General features: G+C 34.0%; 1 protein-coding gene and 2 non-coding genes across 3 annotated transcripts in view; all 3 read left to right on the plus strand.

Annotated features, from left to right (window-relative positions):
• LOC124362691 overlaps positions 1-27,299 on the plus strand; it is a 171,640-nt gene that overhangs the window by 56,048 nt on the left and 88,293 nt on the right.
• On the plus strand, positions 16,855-16,927 carry Trnar-acg. Its single transcript has one exon. It is a non-coding gene; the product is annotated as a tRNA-Arg (tRNA).
• Positions 18,520-18,592, plus strand: Trnar-acg. Its single transcript has one exon. It is a non-coding gene; the product is annotated as a tRNA-Arg (tRNA).

The raw sequence follows: 27,299 nt of genomic DNA on the forward strand, positions 1-27,299 counted from the left end.
GTGACGGCGCACTCTATCCAGCTGAATTCCGAAATAGAAATCGGCTGGCCCTACTCACACCATTCTTCATATTTGTTCCGCATAAATAATACGAAAACTTACATTTTTCTTGTATTCTGTTCTGAAGTACGGATATTGAAAACGTCTCATTTCAAAAAGTCATGAATAACGACTAATTCGTCTTCCCCTTGGGAAGTAAAATGACGTATAATATTGTAAGCAGTGCCAATACTGCTTACTTATTACTACTTATTGTACTGTAGTATTGGGGAGCTGAGCTGCTTTTTAAATTAGGATATCGTGTTAGTTTCTTTTCATTCAGAATAAGTCTAGTATTAACTTCCTCAATTTTCAAATAATTTGTTTATGAATAACTGTTTTATTTAGATGAAGGAGTATTCGTTATTGGATTTAATTCATATAACATAAATAATCTTTGTTCTAAACTGAAAAGTAAAATATCCGGCTTTATAGCTGCCCACTCTTTGTTTTTAGAACATTGACAGGTTTAACCCGCAGGTTTAACTCGCTCTTCCTCAATATTCACACCTTGAGAGTCAATGCTGTGCATCATATTTTAACACGATCTACCATCCAGCGGGGAAACTCCCAATGTTCGACAAAATAACCAAATCACCCATGCCGATAATCTTGAGATTCTTCCCGTTGATAAAGGAATTCTTTTCGTTTATTTTTATTGCCTGAGTGTTAGGGAAGCCTATCACTCTCGAGAGCCGGGAAAATTTTCCTTCTGCCTGTCTGTCTGTGTGTCTGTCCGCACGATAAATCGAGAAAAAACTTACTTATGATAAGCCATTTGCTAAAAACTTCAGTTCTAAATAAACAAGAATGAGTTCGGTAATGCATATATCATGTGATGATATATTTTGTACATTTACCTAGCTAGAGGTCTTAAGAGTTAGATGATTGCGTGTTGGGTTTTACTCTAAATTAATAGTTTTATTGCCTGTGACTAAAATACGAGTAAAAGAATAAACTCATGTCTTGCATTTGTTACTAGTATACATCAGTTTCGGTTTAACATATGCTGACTGAGGATGGTTCGCCTCCGCATTGAGGACAAATCATTTCAATAATGTGTTGTGTAAGCATGTTTCGAAGCTGAGTGAACTGAAAAACTTGCAGATACGGCCGCGTAAGCCTAAAAACTAACATTGTATTGATTTTTTTTATTTAATACGTTGTTTAAATAATCTCATTCTTACCCCAAAATTCTATGCATTCAGGACAAGTTTTATTCTAAAACAAATTTTTCTAGGGAGCTTTAGAACATTGTGAATGCGCGGAACTTTCATAGCAGTAGAAAGTTTGCAAATTAAAAATGAGATGCTAGACCCGTGTACGGCTCCAAGGATGTAGGACAATTATCTGAGGTATTGTTATGTGGAGGTTAGCTCTCATTGTACCTTGATTACCCGGTGTATACAACAAGGGCACCGTACTAGAGACAATTACAGAGGCAGCATCGCGGTCAGCCTAGGGCAAACAACGTACCGCGACTATAGTGTGGCTCTTGCGGTAAACGTTGGCATATGTAGGTTCATCTAAGAGTCTAAAACTGTGTTGATACAAATGTAATATATGTATATTTTCAATGTTATGAAATAAATATAATAAAAAATTTGCACAGCATTCTCAGAAAATTCGTGTTCACAAATAAAACAAAATACAATTAAATTTATAATATACATTTTTAAACTTTAACACGCTTTTAATCTAACGTAAATATGACTTCAAAGCTTCTCCTGGTAACATTTTATTATAGTTTAAGGTGAAGAATAATATTACATAGAAAGATGTAGCCGCATAAACAGTGGTGTATCGGTTTTCACCAGGAATATTTTTTTATTTTCATAGATCATTTTGGTCACAGCCCTATAATTTACCATTTATGTAGATAGGAAAAATATTGTAAAACTCGTTTTATTATTCTACGAGTAGGTAGTAATTTGAAGAACAACTTTTAGGACATCTTATAATGAACCCAATGAAGATATAAACTTTTTACGATATGTACATGGAAGATGACTGGAGGGAGTGATATTTTTTTAAGTAACAAAGTATTACAAATCATTTCATTTTCTTAAATAAAACTAAAATAATAATACATAATTTTCTTAAGTCGTATATTTATCCTAACTCTAGATATATATATATAATAGACATATAAATTATAATATATAATAAATAGACATTTTGTCTTCAGCTATTGTTATTTAGGTCTCATTACAAAATTGCTTGAATGTACCTACTTTAAATGCCTGTAATTCCTCGTAGAAACAGTTCCGGTCAACAGGAGAATTTTATATTTTTTATGTATGTGTATTTAAAAAAAATATATATTTTCCCTACCACGAGTCGATTTCACCAACTACTCAACTACTGTACTAGTATATGCGTAATCATAATTTGGTCGTAGTTAAAGCAAGTTGGGAAGTTACGTCAATATAAACTTGCCGATACAACACTGTTAGGTACTTGCCGCAGTCTGTAGGTGACGTCACCAAGACGTATACCAGGTACGAGTGATATCTTCCTTGCCCATCACAAGTCGATTTCACCAACTACTCAACTACTTCACTAGTATATGCATAATCATAACTTGGTCGTAGTTAAAGCAAGTTGGGAAGTTACGTCAATATAAACTTGCCGATACAACACTGTTAGGTACTTGCCGCAGTCTGTAGGTGACGTCACCAAGTAGGCTACGACGTATACCAGGTACGAGTGATATCTTCCTTGCCCATCACAAGTCGATTTCACCAACTACTCAACTACTTCACTAGTATATGCATAATCATAACTTGGTCGTAGTTAAAGCAAGTTGGGAAGTTACGTCAATATAAACTTGCCGATACAACACTGTTAGGTACTTGCCGCAGTCTGTAGTTGACGTCACCAAGTAGGCTACGACGTATACCAGGTACGAGTGATATCTTCCTTGCCCATCACAAGTCGATTTCACCAACTACTCAACTACTTCACTAGTATATGCATAATCATAACTTGGTCGTAGTTAAAGCAAGTTGGGAAGTTACGTCAATATAAACTTGCCGATACAACACTGTTAGGTACTTGCCGCAGTCTGTAGGTGACGTCACCAAGACGTATACCAGGTACGAGTGATATCTTCCTTGCCCATCACAAGTCGATTTCACCAACTACTCAACTACTTCACTAGTATATGCATAATCATAACTTGGTCGTAGTTAAAGCAAGTTGGGAAGTTACGTCAATATAAACTTGCCGATACAACACTGTTAGGTACTTGCCGCAGTCTGTAGTTGACGTCACCAAGTAGGCTACGACGTATACCAGGTACGAGTGATATCTTCCTTGCCCATCACAAGTCGATTTCACCAACTACTCAACTACTTCACTAGTATATGCATAATCATAACTTGGTCGTAGTTAAAGCAAGTTGGGAAGTTACGTCAGTATAAACTTGCCGATACAACACTGTTAGGTACTTGCCGCAGTCTGTAGGTGACGTCACCAAGGACGTATACCAGGTACGAGTGATATCTTCCTTGCCCATCACAAGTCGATTTCACCAACTACTCAACTACTTCACTAGTATATGCATAATCATAACTTGGTCGTAGTTAAAGCAAGTTGGGAAGTTACGTCAATATAAACTTGCCGATACAACACTGTTAGGTACTTGCCGCAGTCTGTAGGTGACGTCACCAAGTAGGCTACGACGTATACCAGGTACGAGTGATATCTTCCTTGCCCATCATAAGTCGATTTCACCAACTACTCAACTACTGTACTAGTATATGCATAATCATAACTTGGTCGTAGTTAAAGCAAGTTGGGAAGTTACGTCAATATAAACTTGCCGATACAACACTGTTAGGTACTTGCCGCAGTCTGTAGTTGACGTCACCAAGTAGGCTACGACGTATACCAGGTACGAGTGATATCTTCCTTGCCCATCACAAGTCGATTTCACCAACTACTCAACTACTGTACTAGTATATGCACAATCATAACTTGGTCGTAGTTAAAGCAAGTTGGGAAGTTACGTCAATATAAACTTGCCGATACAACACTGTTAGGTACTTGCCGCAGTCTGTAGTTGACGTCACCAAGTAGGCTACGACGTATACCTGGTACGAGTGATATCTTCCTTGCCCATCCGGTTTGTAATGATCAGACTTGTGTAACCACAGTCTGCATATGAGTTTGAATAGGCTCTACGTATGAAGCTTTGATGAACCATCATCACTCACAGAGTTCATGATAATATACTTTTATAAATAAGCCTTTTTAATTCTAGAAAATAATCATAGAATGATACTGTGTATGTGGATGTTTAAATTAATGAATAATAACATAAAAAATATAGTAATTCTGTCAAATTAAACTTAAATTTTTGAAGACACACACACACACACACATATATATATATATATATATATATATATATGTGTGTGTGTGTGTGTGTGTGTGTGTGTGTGTGTGTGTGTGTGTGTGTGTGTGTGTGTGTGTGTGTGTGTGTGTGTGTGTTTGAAGGTATTCAGTGTAAGTAGTCTACGCAACTATTATAGTTGTGGATTATTGTAAATGGTTATATTTCATTGTAATTACAATTGACTTACGAAAGCTCAAAGTTCAGGGAGATATTGTAATACCTCGGGGTATTACAGTTAGAATAGTTCTAGTTCTCTGGTAGAGGTTATCAAAGGTTGGCAAATTATAATTTCAGCAAGAGCGATAGCAGGCGCTGGACGACTACTTAGACATTAAATGTTCTTTAATTAACGATTTCGAAATTATATATAAAAAGGATGTCCATTATTTATATAAAGAGGATGGAATAAGCTAGAACGACCTAATGAATTTTAAACCCACTAAATAAGCTATGGGCTACACGTTAACATGAGTGCTGACGGTTTAAATTCTTAGGATGTTCCTGAAATAAAGGTTCATTGGTTGGATCTTGAAAAGTTCAAATGTAAACAAATTTATATTTCTACATGTGTATTATCGTTAACGAGCAATACTATTTTTTCCATGAGGTCAAGTGATATGCCAATTTAAAGCTTGTTTTACTTTTTTATCTTTATCTTATCTTCAATAACACTCAGTCAATAAAAAAACCATAAGGTTAAGCATGCACATACTTGAATAAAGAAATCAACACAACTATAGCGATGTCTGTAGTCTCCTCATGGCACATTTTCAATAACAGTCTTTACTTACCTTCTGTGGAACGTTACACATCATCGCCATGTTTTTGTAGCATCTAAAGAACAATACCAGTTTTCATGACGTAGTGTTTTAAGTTTTGTTAACACTGCTACGTATATGTCTGAAAACCTGTTATAATTCTAAATCATCCATCGTCATTAATGAGATTTAAAAATATCTTACAATACATTGGGTGGATATAAATTATGTGTATTTATTCAATATTCAAAATGCCGCAATTTATAGACTCCAATCCGTTATAATAGTGGAAAGCAATAATATTCGTTTATTTGGATTGTTCGATAAAGTTATGGGATTTTCAGTGATTCATTTAATTACGTCAGTGATTACAGGAGCTCTAATTATCTTTTCAATGGGCATTTTTATATGTGTATTATTTTTAAAGTGCACGAGCATTGAGCAAGTATTGAGATATTTTCTAAGTATTAAGACGATATCGTAATACAACAGGCAGTAAATTGCATTTCTACTTAGAAACACGAAGCGTATGAATCGATAACTACACCTTTATAAAATTACTTTGTATTTGGTAGTAATTAATTCTAATTTATTTTAATGCACTATGATAAAGGAATGTGAAGTGCGCCATTGAGAACGTCTAGCGTAGTTAGCATGTTGGGCTGGTAGGGATTTGGCACACACAAATACGACTAGACGTTACGCTGTATGATTCTACTACTGGCTGTTCTAGTACTCCTATCTTCACATTCAAATCCTTACGTTATGTCCGGGATATGCTAAAGCTAAAGCTTTGTCTCCAACACCTTTGTTAACCGTCGTATCCAGACTGTCTATATACTTTTCCAACTCCTCCAAACTTCGATCACCTTTAGCTCCAAACTGCCGCAGGTTAAGATTATGATTTGTCAAGAGTTCAGTTAAGACCTGATGCGCAAAGATTTTTCTTCGAATACAGGAGGACGCCAAATCCCGGAAGAAATTTTAGAACTCGTCCGGCTCGACAGGACTTCTTTTAAGTTTCCTCTTCATCCTTAGATCCTGGAAAATTGGTGTTTGTTGTCATTAATGATATTATTTATTTCTATTTCTAATCCCTTAACTACCCATTCGTATATTCTTTTCTTATAAATGTTGTTCTTTTTTGTCATAAGTTTGTCTTATATCTATTTATAGTTTAGTTTTAATGTTATGACTGAATTTATTATTAATATGTAATACAATAAAAACATAATTAACAAACGCATTTTTATTATTTATATCAAGATATACAATTGTATTTTGAAACATTTATAACGCCATATTCAAAGTTTTACTAAGAAAATACTTAAGTTGTACACTTTTATTATTTATCTCAAGTATCCAGTAATTCCGACTAGAAATTGTATCATTAGCAGAACCCAGGTGACTGTTTGTGCGAAGAGCTTTAAACATGTAAATGGCACTGTGTTACATTTCAATCAGCTTCCTCTAGTAACAAAGTTACTGTCACATCCCAGCCCTGTATTGTCTGTCAGTTCGTTGATTGCAATTTGAGTGTGACGCTCGGAACTTTGTGCGCAGAGCTCGTGATAACTCAGTGTACGTGGTACAACTAAATGTCCCATGTAAGTAAATGAGAAGAATGTACGTAATTTAAACTCTCATACTCGTATTAGTAAGCAGTTCAACAAATTTAAGGATCTTTAAAAAACATTTTAATGAAAATCATAACCGGGTTTTCCAAATAAGTTTATAAAATTATAATTATTTTCGAATTTACACAATCAGATGGACACGAATTGTATTCCAATCATGTGTTTCTTTTCAATTATAATAATAATCAACCGCCATTGAAACTCTGTGCCGTATCGATTGAGCAAAATACTAACAGGTAAGCTCAAGTAGGCATTTGTAATTATAACGACATTAATTTTTGTAACAATGGGATTGTGATGGTTTTGTAATCTATAGGCTACTATCACTGAAACTTACAGAACGTAAAAGGTATCGTGGGACTGCAGGAACAGCTGAATAATTTATTCCGTAGACTCCAATTATTATTCTAAACTCCTGAGTCTCGAGGGTCGTATTCCGATTGAGTGTTTGCTCCCGAGGGTTGGCAGCCCTGGATTACCCGCCATTACCTTAGTGCCGACAGTAAGTGACAAGGGTCCTGTAGCCATAGCGTCACCTAGGTGACGTCCTGGACTGTCCTGCGTCAGGAATATATCGTGAGGAGGAGTGACTGCAAAGTAAACAATGAACTGCTAATTACAATGTAGGATGGCCAGAATTTGCGTTCATTTAAAAATAATGGAAGATTGTGTTTAAATTCAATACGCTATTACTATTGTAAAGATTACAGTCTAGGAGCCAAGAAACAATTTGCATACTAAAAGAAAATATCTGGCTTTTCTTGAACCCGATAGAGGAATTAGCCCTAAGAAAAAAATATGTAGCCAGCCGCGTTAGTCCTGTTGGAGGTCAAAATATGAGGATATTAAAGGGGTACAAATTATAACATTATATATTTTTCTCATATCGTATATTTTCTAGCTTGAAACATTTAAAATTAATCGTAAGACACATAAATAAATGTAAAATCAGCGTTAATTCAATAATCATACAGACTCTGAGAGTAGCAACTTTCAGTATCTTTATGTAGTTGTCTGACAGTGATATAACTATTGCTTATGTGTCAATTTTTAGTGTCAAGCTAGGAAAAATATGATCTGAAAAATATTAATGTTTCATATTTTTAATCTTAACTATACTTTCCCATTTTTACCTGCTCGAGATCTCTCGTGCCTTACAACAGATGTCTCTCTTACAAAAGATTCCTGTATAGATTTAAAAAATCTATGTTGTGTGCTTATGCAATGGAAATTAGCTCTCAGCTCCTGGAGTATTTTGTACTTGAAATCTTCTCTGGTCTGTAGAATATTGGGGATATTTTGTATTTCACTCATGATTCCATATTTCCCTATTCAAATTCATAAGACTTCATATGGACGGTTAAAGTGACAATTTTGCCTAAATAATTACTGGCCATAGGAAGGTGTTATACATCAATTCTTCCATGTATATGCAAGTCAGGAGATATTAGGGTAGTTGTGAAAAAGGAAAGGGTTGTAAAGATACTTTTCTTTCCATTTCACCCATGATGCCAGTGAGGAGTTGATATTATGCTATCCAGGTTGGGGGTTTTAACAGAAAAAGAGGAATATGATTACTTCCAAAGACCACTGCTGATGATGAGAAATTAGCGAAGACATCTTATTAACCAAGTAAGGATCCCAGAAGTATCGTCATATTTGGAGGCTACTTAACATAATTAGTCTGGGTATAACAAGAATTCGGAGAAGGAAATGTGACCCATCAAAAATTTGTTTATTGACTGATAGTAATATAGTATAAGTAAATAAATATAGCGCCTGAATGGCCACGCAGTCACATTGACGCATCCCCACATAGAGCGCAGAGGGTTGAGGCCAGCCCGGCACCTTCCATTTTCTGTCCCGGGGTTATTCAGTATTCAGTATCGTGTTACTGTCATGACTAAGCAATACTCTGTGACAATTTCATTGTATACGTTGTTTGATATCACTTTTCTCGTTATGATGTTTGCAATCTTTATGCAGTATACTAATCACTTTCGAAAAAATGTACAAATGACAAAAATCTTGACTTCATTGGGGAAGTTCATTAGGAAACTAATAAACCGGAAATACTGCCAGTCCCAATCCACTGCACTTGTGTGTGTGTGTGTGTGTGTGTGTGTGTGTGTGTGCGCGCGCGCGCGCGTGCGTGCGTGCGTGCGTGCGTGCGTGCGTGCGTGCGTGCGTGCGTGCGTGCGTGCGTGCGTGCGTGCATATATGTTGGTGGTCAACTACCTGAGCCCCAGCAGCAGTCTCTGTTTGCTATTTGCTATTGGTAGGGTTCCCGAAGACATCATTAACATCAATTAACATTAAGTCATTGGGAGGAATTCCTTCCTGACCCGAGCAAAGGAGCCTGGAAATATCTCTGTTCATGTTATAGGTTCCCAATTACGGGGTATATTGAAACAATTATTAGTTTCAAGCCTGATATTGTAAGATGTATAAGACTTTTAAATCCCTACTAGATAATGCAACAAGGAATCATCGACTCCATCACTGACTTGTTCCTTAGGAGGATCTTATAATATTAATAAGATTATTAATGTAGTACTTCATATTCAGTATTGTGTGATAAGTACAATTTAAGAAATATTACAATTTCAGCATTCACACAGTGGATTAATTAATCAAAGCCACATTGGACTAAGCCGCAAGAAAATGTCAAGTGTGAGCTCAATGAAAATAAAATGAAATATGTCCCTTGTTTCATATTAACCTTGCTAATTGATATGGGTTTACCTTTTTACAGAGTTATGGAGTCTGTGGTAAATTATTCTTCGTTAGGAAATAATGCATTTAATGTAGATTACAAAATTTTATAACTTATGACTGTTAATTCTTAAAACACCTTTATTCTGTATGTCAATGCTATTCTATTTCAATACAAACAAACAAATATAATATTATGTTGCAGTTTGTTAATAATAATAATAATATTTTATTCGTTCAAATTACAATACAATTGAACACATCAAAGTAAGAACAAATATATAACAAAGAAAATACAGTTTACATGTCTTGTATAAAGTCCTTCTCATAAAAGCCTTTTGCTACAAAATACTCTCTTAAAAGTGTTTTAAAAGTGTAAGCACCCGTCTCTTTTTTATGTTTGGTGGCAGCCTGTTATATACTGCAGTACATACGTACTGTGGCCCTTTTTGAAAAAATGTAGTCGAATGTTGCCGCACTGTCAGTCGCTGCGCGCCCCTCGTTGAATACGAGTGGCAAGTCGCGCCCGCAGTAAACAGAGTAGGATTATTTCTAACAAACATGCAGCACTCATACCCCACCAGACCAGCCAACGTCATTATGTTTAATTCTTTAAACACCAACCGACAAGATTCCCTTCTGGTCATTTTCAACATTGCTCTTATGCACCATTTTTGAATTTTGAAAACTCTTTGAAAATTTTTGTTACTTGACATACCCAAAAAATAATTCCATACCTTAAAATTGATTCAACATAGGAGAAGTATACAGCGAGAAGGACTCGGATGCTGCACACCTGAGCAAGGCGGCCGAGAGCATAGCAGACTGGGCGGAGCCTTTTGCAGACGACATCCATTATATGACTAGTGTAAAATAATTGATAGTTCCAGCACAGTCGGAAGAAGTACGTATATTTTGTGAAAATTAAAATATTAATATAGTTTATTTTAGAAATACTAAACTTCTAACTAATCTTGTACAAAACAATGCTTCTTTGGAACCATAAATCGGAACGTCGTGTAAATTTTTTTTACGGTTAAACTATATTTGAACGAAATTGCTTACCAAGTTGGTACTACCACGAGTGCTACCCAGAGAACAGTTCTAACTGGCCGATTTTGTGTCTATATCTACCTACAACTGTGATTAACATTTACATGCACAAAAACTTATGTTCGTTGCAAAAAATAATTAAAAATTATTAAAATTATCGGTGTAGAAGCACTAAGATTTTTTTTATTTGTCATTGCGTTAGCTTTGAATTGATGACGAAAACGGAATAGCTGAGCAAAGCGAGTAGACGATTTATCCTCAAGTAATAAATTGTGTTTAAGTTTTGTAATTTATCTTTCTGACTTGTGTTTTCATCATAAATCCTATAGTAATTAAATGACTATGACATCGTCAATGAGGCAATTCCCCTGCCTGTCTCTACAAATAGCGCCGTTATCCCATGACAAATAGTGCACTAATCATGGTATATAGGTGTGAGACGTCCCACCCATACATCAGTGTATTCCCGGGGGAATTAACTTGTCTGTGGATTGTAGAGCTTATAATTGCCTGTTGGGGAGTCTGAGAAACCGAGAGGGCCACGGTAACTACCTAATATAGCCGTAACGTTCCCACCCGGGACTTACTTTACTTTCGTTCGGTCCTTTTAATTACGGCAAGGCCAGGTAGAAAGTACCTACCCGAGTCGCCAAAGTGGCCGAGTTGTCACGGCCGTGGGACATTTTCTAGGCTCTGCAGTCTTTTAATTAGTTTGAGCACTGTGCTAATTATTCACACGGCGGGTGATAATTTGAATTACAAAACAAAAGCCTGGTGAAACGCTCTGTGGGGTAATAGATGGTGCAGGAGAGATTATCTCAAATGTTTTATTATTTTATTGTAGTGGGAGGCGAGAGGCAATTTGCAACGTATAAGCACATAGTGTGGTTTTTCTTGAAATCTGTAGAGAAATCGATCGTCAGCTACGCTAAATTTTTATGGTATTAGAAGGGTTAAAAATATGAAACGATAGTTGCTTTCTCAGAGCACATTTTTCTTAGCTTAGGTAAGTAAATAAATATAAAACCAGCGTCATCCAACCATATACAGGCCGAGTATTTGGCCTAAAGTAACAACTTTCAGTTTCTTTATCTCGTAGTTGTCTGACAGTGATCAATATTTAAATATTGGTTGGTTTTTAGTGTGTTAAACTAAGAGAAGTATAATTTAAGAGGAAAACTATCGTTTGATGTTTTTAAACTTTTCATCACCCTCCTATTTCGACATCGACAAAAATTGGTGTAGCTGATTTGTTTTTTTACAGGAAATTCCTTTATACATTTCAGGAAAAACAAGGTTGTGTTACGTTTCTTGCTCCTTTAATGTACTCTTGTCAAATACAGTTAAACACACAGTGCATTTCTTTTCTAAAAAGCATGTATACTGATTTTGACAGTGAGGTATACATAGATGAACAATAGTGCCTATATATCTCGTTGCAGAGTTATCCTACTTATTATTCAAGAGGTGCAGGATGTCGTATACACTATACATGCCGAAGAGCAAATTTGCGGGTCGATAGACCGTCCATCATCCCTCACAGTCTACAACATACATTTATCTGCACTGGTTTAGAATATAATCTCCTTACTGAATATATTTTGGTGGTTAATAATTCAATATTAATTAAAAATCGTTAATATACCATCAATCCTCGTTATACTTATTTGCATGAGAATTAAACGTCTCGTTATTCGCGATTCACATAATTTTTATCTTGTCTTCAAATAAATGAGTATATTTTATGAATAACGCAATTACAAGACATCGACTATCTGTTACTAGTCATATTTTACTACTAATATCCGTTACTGACAATAAAACTATATATTACCAAAAATATGGTTTATTACAAACAAATAATAACAAAAAAGTTGCATATCGGCAATTATCTATGAACACTCCAATGTTGTATCCTTTTCAGATTCATTGGGAATTGATTTGGCATGATTAAAAAAATAGCTTTTTACTGTTTTTGGAAATTTATTTAGACTTAGTAAATTTATAATATCACATAAAATGTGGACAACATTGATACAGACCAGAAAGGAAAAAAATGATTGATGCTTTCTGGTACCTAAAACGTAACTATTTTAAAACGTTTTGAGCAGCTAAGATTTTTCAGAACCAGACTGATGTGATTAGAAGGCTTCAATGTCAGGTGTACCAACTCTATTTTCAAATTTCCTTTTAATATAATTAGTATATACATTTGTTTTAACACATATATTGCTTTATTTAAATAGAATTTATACATACGATACCAAATAGCTACAACAATGATGTTTATTAGCGATAATGTTTAATAACGTGCGCTATATAAAATATTGTTTTATTCTTATAAGTAAAAATGAGTTACTGAATGTGTTGCTCATCGTCAATCTCGATAACTAATTTGGCTAATTCTTTTTTTATATTCGTTGAAATTTCAGGAAAGTTTATAGGTACGTCTGAAAAGTTCCCTAGAATATTTTAGAATTCAGAAAAATTGTATTTTATAATCCAAATTTTATAAACGGCCAAAAATGCATACTATATAAAGTAAAAACAGTACATGAATGGTCTTGGATCTCGACGCTTGTTTACTGTGTTTTTAACCACCGTGAACAGTGACGCTCCGGTCATCTTGGTCCCTCAAGTTTTTGTATCTGTCTAAAAGATCACTTTTAGTTACAATAAACCAACACAACAAAAAAAATCGAAGGACTCGACATAATGTGACAAAAAAGTTATCGCACTACGAGCTGATAGACGGACGACCCGAACTTTGTCTATTCACTATAATACCAATATAATTGTGCCTATGACCAAGGAGGATCTTATGTACCAAGTTTTAAGTTTCTAGAAGCTTTCAACCAAGAGCCATTATGCAAACAGACTGACATACTGACGGACGGACTTCCCTGTGACATACTGACATCAAAATCAATAGCGTTCTTACTTGAAACCAATAGGACTCTATGTACCAAGTACAAATCTCCAGAACCTTTCCTCAAGAGTTATCGCACAAACAGACAGGAACACTATTTAAAGAAAGCCCTTTCAAACAGCTGAAATATATTATATTATACGCCTGCCAAGAACTCCACGCTTTGAGGCAACAAGATTCTGCTCCAATTAATCATACACGATAACGTAACAATGGATTTAATTGGCTTAATATTACACTTATTAAAAAGTGCCAGCTTTGTAGACTATAGCTAACAAGTTACAGCTCTTTATTTCCATTGTAGACCAACTTCACAGCGTGCAAACAATAACACAGGAACTCTCTTTAACGTCTGAATGTCAATGACGAGCAGTATTTATGTTCTCTTTTTAAGAAACAAAGTTTTAGAGTTATGTAAGAAGTATTGTACGGATTGCACAATTAACGTGGCATTGTTGCAGTATAGTACGACCGGAAGTGGCCGTGGATTTCATTGATCGCAGGAGAGCTGAAACAATGCACGGCAAGTTTACCCCCTTCCTAACAATGGGACAGTTTAATAGAGTCTTATAAGAACTAGAGTAATGTTCCTGGTGTTCAGGTAACTACGGTTGCCATGACGACGGTATTGTACAATTAACGTGGCATTGTTGCAGTATAGCCCCGCCGGAAGTGGCCGTGGCTGTCATTAATCACAGACGAGCTGAAACAATGCACGGCAAGTTTACTCCCTTCCTAACAATGGGACAGTTTAATAGAGTCTTATAAAAACTGGTGTAATGTTACTGCTGGGCCTTGCTACTATACTGTGACTGTGTCTCGAACCAGTGCCATGTTCGGAAGGTGTACCGAACCCTGTCTCCAAATATTTAACAATCCCCTGAAAAGGTTGTAAATCCACTATAATAGGTCAGATTCCGTTATATGCCCCCAACGCTTAAACTTTTTCAATTAACTTAGAACGTTATAAAACGATGTAGTTGAGTAACAGAACTACCATTCCATCAATCAACAAGCATTTCCAGGTATTGCGATCGGTATTGTTGTCGCTGTTATCTTATCTTTCTCGAGAATCCCGATTACGGCAGGCCGCGCGGCATCACATGATTATTTCAGTTTTTTGCACGGTACATAATTGTTGTCCATTATAATTCAATTTATATTTCTGATAAGCCCCTATAGAATTTGATATTTTACTGACAGGTACTATCTCGAGGGATGTTTTTCTTTCGTTGGCATCAGCGCGGGGCTGCAAGCCCCGCGCTGATGGCCAGAAGCACTCGCATTTTAGGTGGCGGAGTGTGATCAAGAATAAAAACAAGTTTTGTGTGTTTTTTTCAATAAATAGTTTAGTTTTTGTTTGGTAATGTTTGTTTTTGTTGAATTTTTGTGTTTGGAGAAATGTAGGGGTGTGGTCGATATAAACGTAAGTACCCTTTTTTCTTAGCTAGTAACCAAATGTAATTCATTATAATCATCCGTAAATGAAAAATTAGCGTTGGGGGCATAATGTTAGTTGTTACTCAACTACATCGTTTTATAACGTTCCAAGTCCATTGAAAAAAGTTTAAGCGTTGAGGGCATATAACGGAATCTAACCCTATATTTTAAGAATTAAATAAAATACTGATTTATTAATGTAGAAATGATAAATGTGCATCGGTTACTTCCACCCAAATCCAACACGAAAACATTTCCAATCGATTCAGTGGCGCCACGGATGCAGACTCGCGTGTGGAACTGTGATTCTTTGATATAGGTTAATTGTAATATGGATTCTGCCATTGAATTATCCAGTTATAATCTTCTTCCTTTAATTAACACGAGGTAGGAGTACGTCACACCATGTGTTACGTAACAATCTTCGCTGAGGTTGCGTTCAAAGGTCTCATTTCAATTGTTGAAAAATATAGATTTATTATACAGAAAAGACATTTTTACATCTCCCATTTACACAAACTAGAAATTGCGCTAGTCAAATCTTTTTCATTGTATGTTTTAATAAACATTAATTGTTTAATAAAATGAAAAAAAAAAACAGTAGCAGTCGTGGGACTGCCGATAGAAGTGAAAACGGAACTATTAAGTTGAGAGTAATTAACAATACGTTATAGTAGCAGTACATCTGTAATTGTAAATGTGACGCGTTTTTAATTTTCCAATTTTAAAATCCACGAAAAAAATATTATCAAATAACTAGAAATCTATTTTACCACGCTAGTAAGATAAATCTTATACCGTAATAATACTCATTTCATGATGAAGAGGTTAAATATTAAAAACATAATTAAAATGAATAATGCTAAATTTTAAATACAAATATTCGTACAAATATTAAAAATGTTGTTTTCATTATTCATTTATAAGTGAGTAAACACCGAGTGAACAACAGTGAGTTGAACACCGTTGTAAATAATACAGTTATTGCTACGGATAAAGTATATAATTGCAATAACAATTAAACCCACAATATTTTTAAACTAATAAATTAGTTAAATTAACTTGGTTGTTTCGTAAAGGTAATTTTATTGCACAATAAACTAATTTATTGAGTTAATACGGTATCAGTGAGCCAATGCGCCAACTACAGTTCCGGCAGAAACGTTCACTCATCACTTCATACGCTACTACAGGCTAAACTAAACTTCCAATAAAAAAATGATAAATTACAAAAAAAATATTCATCTATTTTCACACAACTTTCTCGCTGACAAATTTTGTCTGACCAAAAAATAAAAAAAATCCTCGCTTACTACTTTTTTCTTGTCATTGTAAACGCTATGTAAAATGTAAACAATAATCAAAATTATATCGAAATTTTTTTAATATTTAAAAATGTAACCAATAGATTGCCAATATTAAGAGCTTTAATTTGACGCATCTTACAGAATTGTACGACATTGGCTTCACTTTTAAATCGCGAGAGGAAGCCGTAAAGGTCACTGATTTTCGCAGTCTGTTTTCATACTCCGCCGGGACAGTTTTAACACAGCGAGACTGACTTTTTCATGCAGGTTAGTAGTCCGCGGCCAAAGTCTACGGTTAAAAAAACACAGCGAGACTGACTTTTTCATGCAGGTTAGTATCATTAGCATGTCGGTGACGCGAACCGAGGATTTTACCCTCTACCAAAACGCTCAACGCGCCTAAAGAAGTTTTCACTTCAAAAAAAACTTCGCTTTATTCACATTTAACGTTTTTTGTGCGAGTATTTGACAAGTTTACAAGTTTCTCTGTAAATTTACCACACTAATAAAAAATTCATGTTCTAATAAAAATGTGTTCAAAATACAACATTACGTCACTCATAAGCTTTCAACCGGCCCTGTGGCGCAACGGATAACGCGTCTGACTACGGATCAGAAGATTCCAGGTTCGAATCCTGGCAGGGTCGTGTAGTATTTTTGCAGCACTTGCATTTGTACTGTTTTACTTTTTCTTTTATTTTACTGATAGTTATTCAAATATATTGTACTATTAATTATATCTTATTAAAAGAATTTCTCCTAAAAAAATATATTTAGATGTTTATGGTGTGCTACGACAATTTAGTCATAAAAGTGAAAAATGTTATTGTAATATTAAATATTTCAAAATAAATTGATATTTTAATAATTATTTCTTATTTATTTTTATTTTTGTAACTTCATTAATTGTGTTATTGATTAAATTACTAGCTCATATCCGCGTCTTCGCCCACAATTTATATATAACATTCTGTGTATTTATTTGAATAGCTGCCAAGATTTCAGTTGAACCATTTGATATTAATGTAGAGAAACTTTAAATTCGAAGTTCATAGCTGTCTTAATGAAAGCACTTGTGAATATAATATGATGGGGTCCTCTTATACTTAAAACTTGAATTAGTCATATAACATGCATTATGTAGCCATTTTTCAACGTACCAATTTTTTGCCAGACTTGCGAGTAATTCTTATTTTAGGTCTTGAATTTTAGTTCAAATTAATTATATTTCCAAGCTAAGTTGAAGTTATTGAATACTAAAAACTAAAATTATTATTAATAATACTTATATATTTCAATACTTACATGATGACAGTTGTCATCCATATGTGAAGATAATACATGATATAGGAAAGTACATTCCTTGCTTCCCAATATCATACCATTGGTCACAGTATCGTACTGTATCCTCGGTCCAGTGTAGGAATTATATCAGTATATCAATTATATTATATCATTATTATCAATGTGATATACCTCCTCAATAAGAAATGGATTCGATGTTCCCCCGACGATTTTCTGTCATAAAAATTGCATTTAGTGTCTCATGTATTGCTCTGTGATTCTACTTGCTATAATCGCGGACTCACTTTCCTTTAAATTGTAGTCACGGAGAGAGTGGTTTGTTGAACCAAGCTAATGGACCATTCCCTCCGTTTTTGATACTTCAGCTACTGTTTATATGCCATCCTACAATGTCTGAGAAATCCAAATTCAGTTCCATATATGTACACATTCCCAGTTTAGTTCACTAATTTTGTTCAGAACAAATTAATTGGTTTCCTTTGTTGCCGCGATGTTGGAAAAAGAAGTGTTGTTAGTTTTGTTATGCTTTTACTCGATAAATGTAAATAATGGACAATAATGTTTAAATTAATTAATATAAATTAATTAACTATGATTAAATTTAACATGTTCTTCCAATCTATATTACACAACTTTAGAGACCAAGATGGGATTTTTGCTGCTTGAAGACCTGAGGGGCGTAGCTCGGAGGGATTTTTTAAAATAACAATAGATCTATATTCCTAGTGCCCCTAAAGATGTCTATCTAAAATATTTCAATACAATCCGTTTTTACGTGAAAGCAAAACAAACAAATAGAGGTCATTCCGGATTTATAATATTATTAGGATGTTTATGGTGTGGTACGACAGTTTACCCGTAAACCTGATCAATGTTTATTGTAACATTAAATATTTTAAAATAAGATGCTACATTACATACCCATTTCTCAACTGGCCCTGTGGCGCAACGGATAACGCGTCTGACTACGGATCAGAAGATTCCAGGTTCGAATCCTGGCAGGGTCGAAGAATGTTTTTGGTGCGCTTCTAAGACTAATACTAAATTTCAAGCTTGTGCGAACTTCGTTCAATGTTCTTAAAACGTGAATTTGTCATAAAAAAAGGTTTATGGTATGTACTATGATAAACATTTTATTGTTTTATAATTGTGATTTAGTTACATCTAAACAATGCTTGTATTTAATTTTGTTTGATTAAAGTTTCCTCTACGATTCCGTTCTCCTTTCCTGAATTGGTTAATTTATAAGCATGATTTAAAATTTATTTTAGTCTTAAGGAAATGTCAACCACTACTTTAAAACTATGGTTACACGACAACACAGGTCACAGTCTGTGAAAGTTATATTATTTACTACACCTCTTTGCTTTGTCAGACGTACCTTATTAGTGTCTTTCTTTGCTGAGCTGGCCAAACAAAGGGAGGAATCGGCAACGCGAAATTCTTTCAGATATCTTATCTTTGCTTTCCAATACTCTCCATACTCTCTACCTCTCTAGTACTGGTGTTAGCATTACCCTTTCCCACTTGACAGTAAGTGTATATACAAAGGTATTGCATGAAATGTATTAAAATTGAGTATTTTTTAAATTATTGGTATAACAGTAACTCCACTAATATTATCATAATGTAAGTGTTTTACAAACCTTAGTATTGTTATAAATAAAACCACTTTAATTGCAAATAAATCAATGTAAAAAAAGTAAAAGACACAAACCTTATAGATTTGCATTCAGAAATAATCAATTTTGATTCGGATTAGTTTCATTTGGTGCTTAATGTTGTGTCGTTGTTTGATTTTTCGGGTGTATGATTAACTATTGAGAGAAAGGCCCTATATATTTGGAACGAGATATAGATTCCTCTAGGTAAAAGGAAAAAGTCTCTTGGTTATAGCAAAATTTCAAGGAGCAGAAACGTTGCCCTTACAGTTGGTAAAGTAAAGACTTGATAAGTCACATTGGACACTTCGATAGACGTACTTTTTAGATCGGTTTATTTCTTTCGCCGATAGGTATTGTCACTAACAAAAGAACATTTTTTACAAAATATATGAGCGAAATACAAATTTGGTACTAATTGTATGTGAGCTTAATGACTGGAGCTTAATGAATGCTCATTCATTGATTGGGAGGAACTTCTTCCACTTAAGAGATCAAATTCCTTATGCCAATACCAATGTCGAGAGAGAGATATTATTTAAAACACTTCACCTTCGGCTTAGTTACTGAAATTCCTAACAATTTTACGGAGTAACGACAAAGCGCCTCTGTACAGAAAGCCGCCTGTGCCCTAGGAGGGGGATTGAGGAAACGTAACGGATGTAGGGTGGGCCAGCGAAAGTCAACAGTTGTAAATGAAAGCCCGGGAAATATTGAAGGATAGCGCCATTGTACCTGGTCTACCGTTTTATCGTGCCTCCCCTCACTATAGAGTGGCCCCTCTATGGCCAGTCTGTCTGGGGTATTGTCAAATTAGGCCTATTCACAATTTAGGCGTGGCAACCTTGCCGACCTTCTTGTGATGCAGTAACAAGGGGAACTATATTTTACTTTATGTTTGTATTTACCCTTTGAGTTCCCAGAGCCGATGAAATCGACCCGTCGGTATTTCCGAAAGGTGCCGAGGGGCGACTAGATAAGCTTTTCGAATATTTATCATTGTATTACTAAATTTGGACACATGGCATTGTATTTAATACCATTTTATACATAATATATTATCTATTTTGATTTGATTTGTTACAGCTGGTAAAAGTTATTTGTCAAATGAGAGATAACTTTTATGCAAGCGTAGATTTTCAAAATGTAGTAGAAAAGTATAGAAAAGTCAATACTCCGTATTACAGATACATACTCTTTCATACTTATACACTTATAATTTAATTTAATTGTAAATTAAATCTTTATAACTCCAAACAAATGTATTACAATTAAAAATGATAAATTTTCTGTATCAAAATGTAAAAAGGTGCTATGTTATATACACAATGTGTTTTTGTTTCAAAATGCCAAAAAATTTTACTATTAAAATAAATATGAGTTATACTCTACTTTTCCCCTAGATAATCAATAAAGAATCTTCCTTTACGTTTCACTTTAAAAGACGTTATGAACTATATATCGTGGGATTCTACACAAATACTAAATATTATAAAAAACCAAAAATTAGCTATACAGATACTTACTTTTTATTAATTTGACATGGTGCCTACGTAATGAGGAACAATAAAAATATAAATACAAATAAATTAAATCATACAATTTCAGTTTTAGTACGGTATTTAAAAATTAAATTTTTGTTGTATTATTTTTTTTTAATTTTAAACGTTAAACAGCTGTTATCATTCAAATAAATATTATAAGTTATAACCTACTTTACCCATACATAATAAAAACAAAAATCATTCAGTACGTGTATTTATTTTAAAGTTATGAATTATTTGGCGGAACACTTCACACATACCAAAAGAGTGCCAAGCACTGAGAGAGATGACTTGAATTAAAGGTTTGGCACTGACAGCACTACCCCCTCAAAAGTGCTTGGCACTCAAAGGGTCAACCATTGGTATTGCATTGGTGTCTAATATTTTATACATATTATCCTTTAAAACGTTTTCTTCGTTTTCTGAATATTATTTGATTTAGTATGCTTCTTTCACTTTAACATACACCTAGTAAATTAAACAAAACAAATTTAGAAACATATTTATGTTATTTTTCTCTAATATTAACTTTTGGAGTTATTTTATTTACCTTTATTCGGTACTCCTACTCTGCAGAATTACTTAGAATTAACCAATTGTAAAGAACATAAGTAGGTTTAACATATGGTATTTCTTAATTTTATTATTTAAGAGGCTGCTGTCCTATGAGACAAGAGAATATTGTTAAACCTAAAGCAGTTTAGGTCTTAAATTTGGTAGTAGAAGTATGGAATGTGTCTATATAAGATATGATTAATACGCATAAACTATTTCCTAGTTTTTTACATTATTATTAACATTTATTCACTTTTTAACTTCATTGTAAATATTTGAAAGAGTAGGCTACCCCTTTGAGATATTCAAAAAGTATTTAAATGTATATATATATTGCGTGTGTAAAATGAGACCTATTCCATGATTCTACATTTAATGTAAGGACATTAATGTTTTTAGCGACATTTTTTTGTGTAAAACTAACGGTCGTTTTAGTGCAGCAGATTTTTTAAATAATTTTATAGTTCAAATTGCAAAATAACCGACAAAGCAATTCAGGTAATAAATTTTACGTATCTTCTATTTATCAATAAAATAAGTGTAGCTATCGATCGAGACGTAACATTGCGATCACAATCTCAGGTTTATTGAACTTCAACTTATAACAACTTTTCCTGATTCGATGAAATTTTATCATTCAAGTTAACAAGAAAGGTTCAGAATACCTTCATGCAGCTTCTATATGGTACATCTAAAGAGTATTTTAGAGTCACAAATAACTTTAAGTTTAAGTAAAAATTGAAAATTAGAACCTTATGTTAAAATCTTGGCAGCCAATAGAGGCTCTCTTAGTCTCGTTACCATGGGCCAGAACTCTATAAATACAGGAGTTGAAGTTGTATTTTAAGGATCACGAAATGAAGAATTCAGTCGGAAGCAAGTCAAGCCAGCGCTTTGAATTCTAAAGGCAAAGGTACAGCGTCCGTTGATCACAAAGACCCTGGTTTCTCTTGGCTTCTCTTGGTTCTTGGAAATCAAAGGCATTGAGACTCAATTTACAATCCAAGATCAAAAGGTCAAACTTCTTTATAGTCCGCATATCCAGAATTCCTGTCACAACACAACCACACGGCATGGAAACTAATAAGCTGTTCAACTACATAACAAATAAATATAGCACAGCAGAATTTAAGTGCATCTCACAAGGTATGAAAGTCCCAATGGCAGAAATTCAAGAGTCCAAGAGGTCCCTTAGGCTTGATGATCCATCTGGACGGACCACAATATCGAGAATTGCAGTCAGATGTTTCTATAAAACAAAATACCCAGAGCAAGAGAGAATAAAGCTACTGGGCCCAAAGATTAGTTAAAGTCAGAGCTTTAGATCCTGCAGGCATTTACATAACTAAGAGATAGTGAAACTGGGATATTTCGAGCTAAGCTTGACCTCCTTGGTACTCTATTTAGTATTTCCTACGTATAATTCCAGTAATAAATTGATAGGTTAAACTACTGCATAATAACTAACATAATACCTGAAGTTAAAACCTTCACTGCGACTCTATATTGAGTGAGACCGACAACTCACCCTGAGCGTGTACGTAGTAAGGCGTATGCCGTAGTCAACGTGTGAACACACTTGTTAATCAGAGCAAAGAATATGAACTGTTTGCCAGGAACGCCTGTATATTTGTTGTAGGCAATACCTGTTTAACACAACAATGTTGGTGTAGTTGGTGGTCACGGCACGCGGCGCGGCGCTCATTGGTTTAAGGAATGATTATATTTTTTTTTTGTAAGTGAAACATTAGTTTATAGGATATTTATTAGTTGTGTTACACTCGTGTGTCACTTACAACTAAATATTTACAACCTAATAATATTATAAATACGAAAGTGCCTTTGTTTGTGTTGTGTTCACGCATAAGCTATTCAACCGATTGTACTGAAATTTTACTTGGACATTCTTACGGTCCCTGGGATGAATATAGGTCTATTATTATTTCAAAAATTCATCCGGGCTACGCCCCACTGGTATTTAAAGAAGCGAAAATCTCGTCTTAGTCTCTAAAGTTGTGAAGTACAAATTAAATGAGCATTTCTATTGTAATAAACTGTCTCTGTAAACATTGTTTATTAATTTTATTTTGTTTACATTTATAGTGAGTACATTTTCTAAGGAATAACCATTATTTTTATCCCGTTTTAGATTTTATCAATCAATTAAGTACTCATCTAACTTACCTAATGGCCTAAAACTAAAATAAGATGGTCAGAATTTGACTCCAAAGACTCCCTTTGAAGCAGTCGGCAAGAACTATGCTAGATGAAAGTTCGCTGGACTGTGCTTTGGAACTAATGTAATTACACCTCAAAATGTTCTAAAATACAAACAAAGTTTATAAAGAAACAAACACGTAGTTTCTTTGTTAGTGTACTTTTAACTGTTCATGTTTATCAAATATTAAAAATTAGATCTAAAAGACAATATTACCATCTAATTGTTACTATAAATTTAATTACTGATATAAAGCTAATCTTAGTTCACTTTTGACAGAAGTAGGCTTTTCTGATCAGAGTACATTACAATCACGAAAAATGTACACTTGTTAACTTATTTTCTTGATCAAGCCAAACTGCACATTAGCACCGGAAATATAATTCACTCGATATATCCGTAACACAGGTGTTTATTCAGGTGAAATACCTACGAAATTGCGTGGAAAACCGCGGATAACTGCTAGTTAGTAAATAATTCATATAATGCGCATAGAAAGTACAGAGTAAAAAGTACAGAAATTGAAAAAAATTTACAATCGGGGATCACACAGTAGCAGGGTCAAAAGTTTATTTGATTGTGAAATATATTTGTTTAAATTTTGGTAGATCCATTTCTCAGGTGTAGTTTATCTTGCTGGCTCAGAAAAATATTAGATGAGGGGGTTATTTATTAATAGAATGCACACAAAACAGTTGTAATCACAATTTTTAAAATATTTAAAATTGGCCAAACATATTCTAAAAACTAACTAGGGATTTAAGTTCTTGTTGACTAGTTGAATTAAAATTTTACAGATCTTGAAATTTAAAGATTTTATCAAAATTCAAGATATCTTCTGTGTGATTTAACGTTCAAAATGGAGGATGTTTGCAAGTATAAAGTCTGTCGCACTGCCAGTTTCTTTTTTACCTTGGCTTGATCCTTAAAAAGGGGAATAATCAAAACGACCGTCACACTGTAGGCTAAGTTGAGAAAGGTTTAATTAATGTTTAAGACTTGGAGAGGAATGGTACCCACCATATGCTAACAGTGTCTTCTACTGTACCCATTTTGGTAGCTGGAAGGGAAGAGATGATTTAGGAAGTGGTAAAATAATTAATTAGTTACACAATTATGACAAGGAAAGGCACTGATTAATCGTATTCTTTTTTCTTGGCCACCTCACTACACTATCAGTCTTTGATAAGGGTAAATAAATTTATAATTCTGAAATATTATATAAATTAAAAATTTTACTCAATGTATAAATACTTTTCACAACATGGTGAAATGATGTGCGGTGTCTGACCATTTGGACTGACCATTAAACTGGATTATTGTTAAATTATTACTTGACTGAATGTTACATATGCATTAAATGTATCCTGATTTGGATTTAATCGTTTCTAAAATAAGAAATTTCTTAAATAAGAAGGGGGTTGGGATATTAATTAGAACAAAATGAACTTATACAGAGGAACATTAGAGGAGATTAATTATTATGCTAAGTCGTTCAGATAAAATTAATGAGACATTCAAGGGAATTAAAATTCCCCGAGATTGTTTTCCAGGAATAAATGGGCAAATCCAATAAAAACCACCTCTAGACCAACAACAAATTTTTACTTGAATTAAAATTCGCTGAACACTGAATCGGTTAGTGTAAATTAACTTATAACTGCCTTAATTGTAAAAAGCGTTCAGTTTTAAAACAATACTATTTTTTCGTATTATACGATTAATTGTGGCATAGAATCTGTTCTTTGTTACAAAACTAATTATTTTTTAAGGATTTCGTACATTTACCACAATTGTTGAGGAGTTATAAGAAGCCAATATGTGCGCAGTACTGTTACGCTTTCAATCAAACTATCCCCAAAATCAGTTTTCTTAACGACATTCTTTTGACTGAGCTTGAATCTGAGTCCATTTGTACTCCTAACAACCCTATCGAGTAATAGGTTTACTTTCATAAAAGAGTTTACGAGCAAATCCTTTTATCTATATTCGAGTCGATTGTGTCTCCAATTGAAACAATCTAGATAACTTTCTCTACAGTATTCTGTTGCAATCCTGACGATACTTATCAATACAATCTCATTCTCATGAGTGGTGGCTCAGCTGAAGTTAGTTTTCCCTCAATGGGAGGTACTTTCCCTTCCCCTTCCGTGGTAGAAAAGGGAGACATTTAGCGAAGTCGCTGCCACATCAGACTACCAAATGTAAGGATGTTTGTTGTGCACTCTGCCAGGGGCGCTTCTGCTCAGCTGGTATTATCATACCTTTCCTGCCAGATGATATCCTTACCGCCTTACTTGATTGCGAGTATCGAGTATGACAATGTAGTCTGCAACTGCGAAAAATCTTTAGTCTAGAAAACATACCTTATTAAAAGTTTCGGAATTATACTTGGTATGTTGATTTTGATACTTACTGTAACATTCCCCTCCGAAGCTGAACCGTGTTTTCAATTAAATTTTATACCTATTAATTATTAGTTATCCTACAAAACTGAGTTCTGTCGTAAGGTTGTAATTATATATTTTAGTGCAATACTAAGTTGTATGTTATTTCTTATGTTTTGGACTATGAAAATACATTAAATTAATCAAATACATCTTATATCCAACCAATAACGTTAAATACATAAATAGTATCCAGTGTACTGTAATTACTAAGCCTTGTGTAAGAGGCACTTAGCAATATTGCACACTAAGTTCGTTGCACAAATTGCAGTCTTGCTTAGCATACTGCACATTCAGCAGTTATATTTAGTAGATATAAAGTTACGTTGTACGTACTACATCGCTGCCTACTGCGTGCTAAACGTAGTTTAATCATTTTGTGTTGATATTCATTTCAGGTTGTCTTAGAATAATGTGAATGTCATGTCATCTTGGTGCTAAGGAAGGAATTAATTATTTAATAGTGAATGTGATAAGTGATAAATATGTATGAATGTTTCATTAGTTCTAGTGGAGCTAAAATGAGTTCTTTGCTAAGCAAAGTGTCAATTAGAACAAAGCAGTTAATGGATTTAGCTTTGAAAAGGAATAAAATCTAGGTTAGTGAAGTTGAACTTAGACTAGGTAAGCAAGAGAATTGTAATGCTTCCAAATCAAAAAGCTTAATATCTGCATTTAATGCTGTTTACTATTAATAACGGATGATGTACTTATAAATCAAACATTTTGAGGACGTTGTTATATGAAGGAAATTACGTAATTATTTATGATTTGAATAGAAATGAATAGGACAATTCGTTAGGTTTAAGTTTTAAGGAAAGTTGTATGAGTCCAGGGAAATGTAGATTTTGAAACTATATTCCTTATGTTTGAAACTATCGGTAACTGTGTAACGTAGATCACAATGTTTGTTGAAATTTGCATTATAATACAAGATCTATTTTTAGGTAAACCAATTTAATTTTAATTAAATAATGTAATTAACTTTAAATAAACCTATCTTTGAATTTGTATGTGCTAAGTTACAATTTGCCTATTTATTTTTGTGTTCTTATTTAATTAAATTTAAAATGTGCTTTTAAAAAATCGTATATTGTATTAAGTAATGAGCACGTTAGTAACTAAACTACATGACATTATTAACTTCGGTTTAACAAGACTCATTTTCTCAGCACTGTTTTGCTTCTTTAGTAGGATTCATTAATAACATAAATCATTTACTGCACTTCTCTTATTTTGCTACTCCATACTGACAAATAAATTACATACTGTAACAGTATTATCAGGTC

This window comes from Homalodisca vitripennis, chromosome 5 (genome assembly GCF_021130785.1).
Source record: "Homalodisca vitripennis isolate AUS2020 chromosome 5, UT_GWSS_2.1, whole genome shotgun sequence".
Lineage (NCBI taxonomy): Eukaryota > Metazoa > Arthropoda > Insecta > Hemiptera > Cicadellidae > Homalodisca > Homalodisca vitripennis.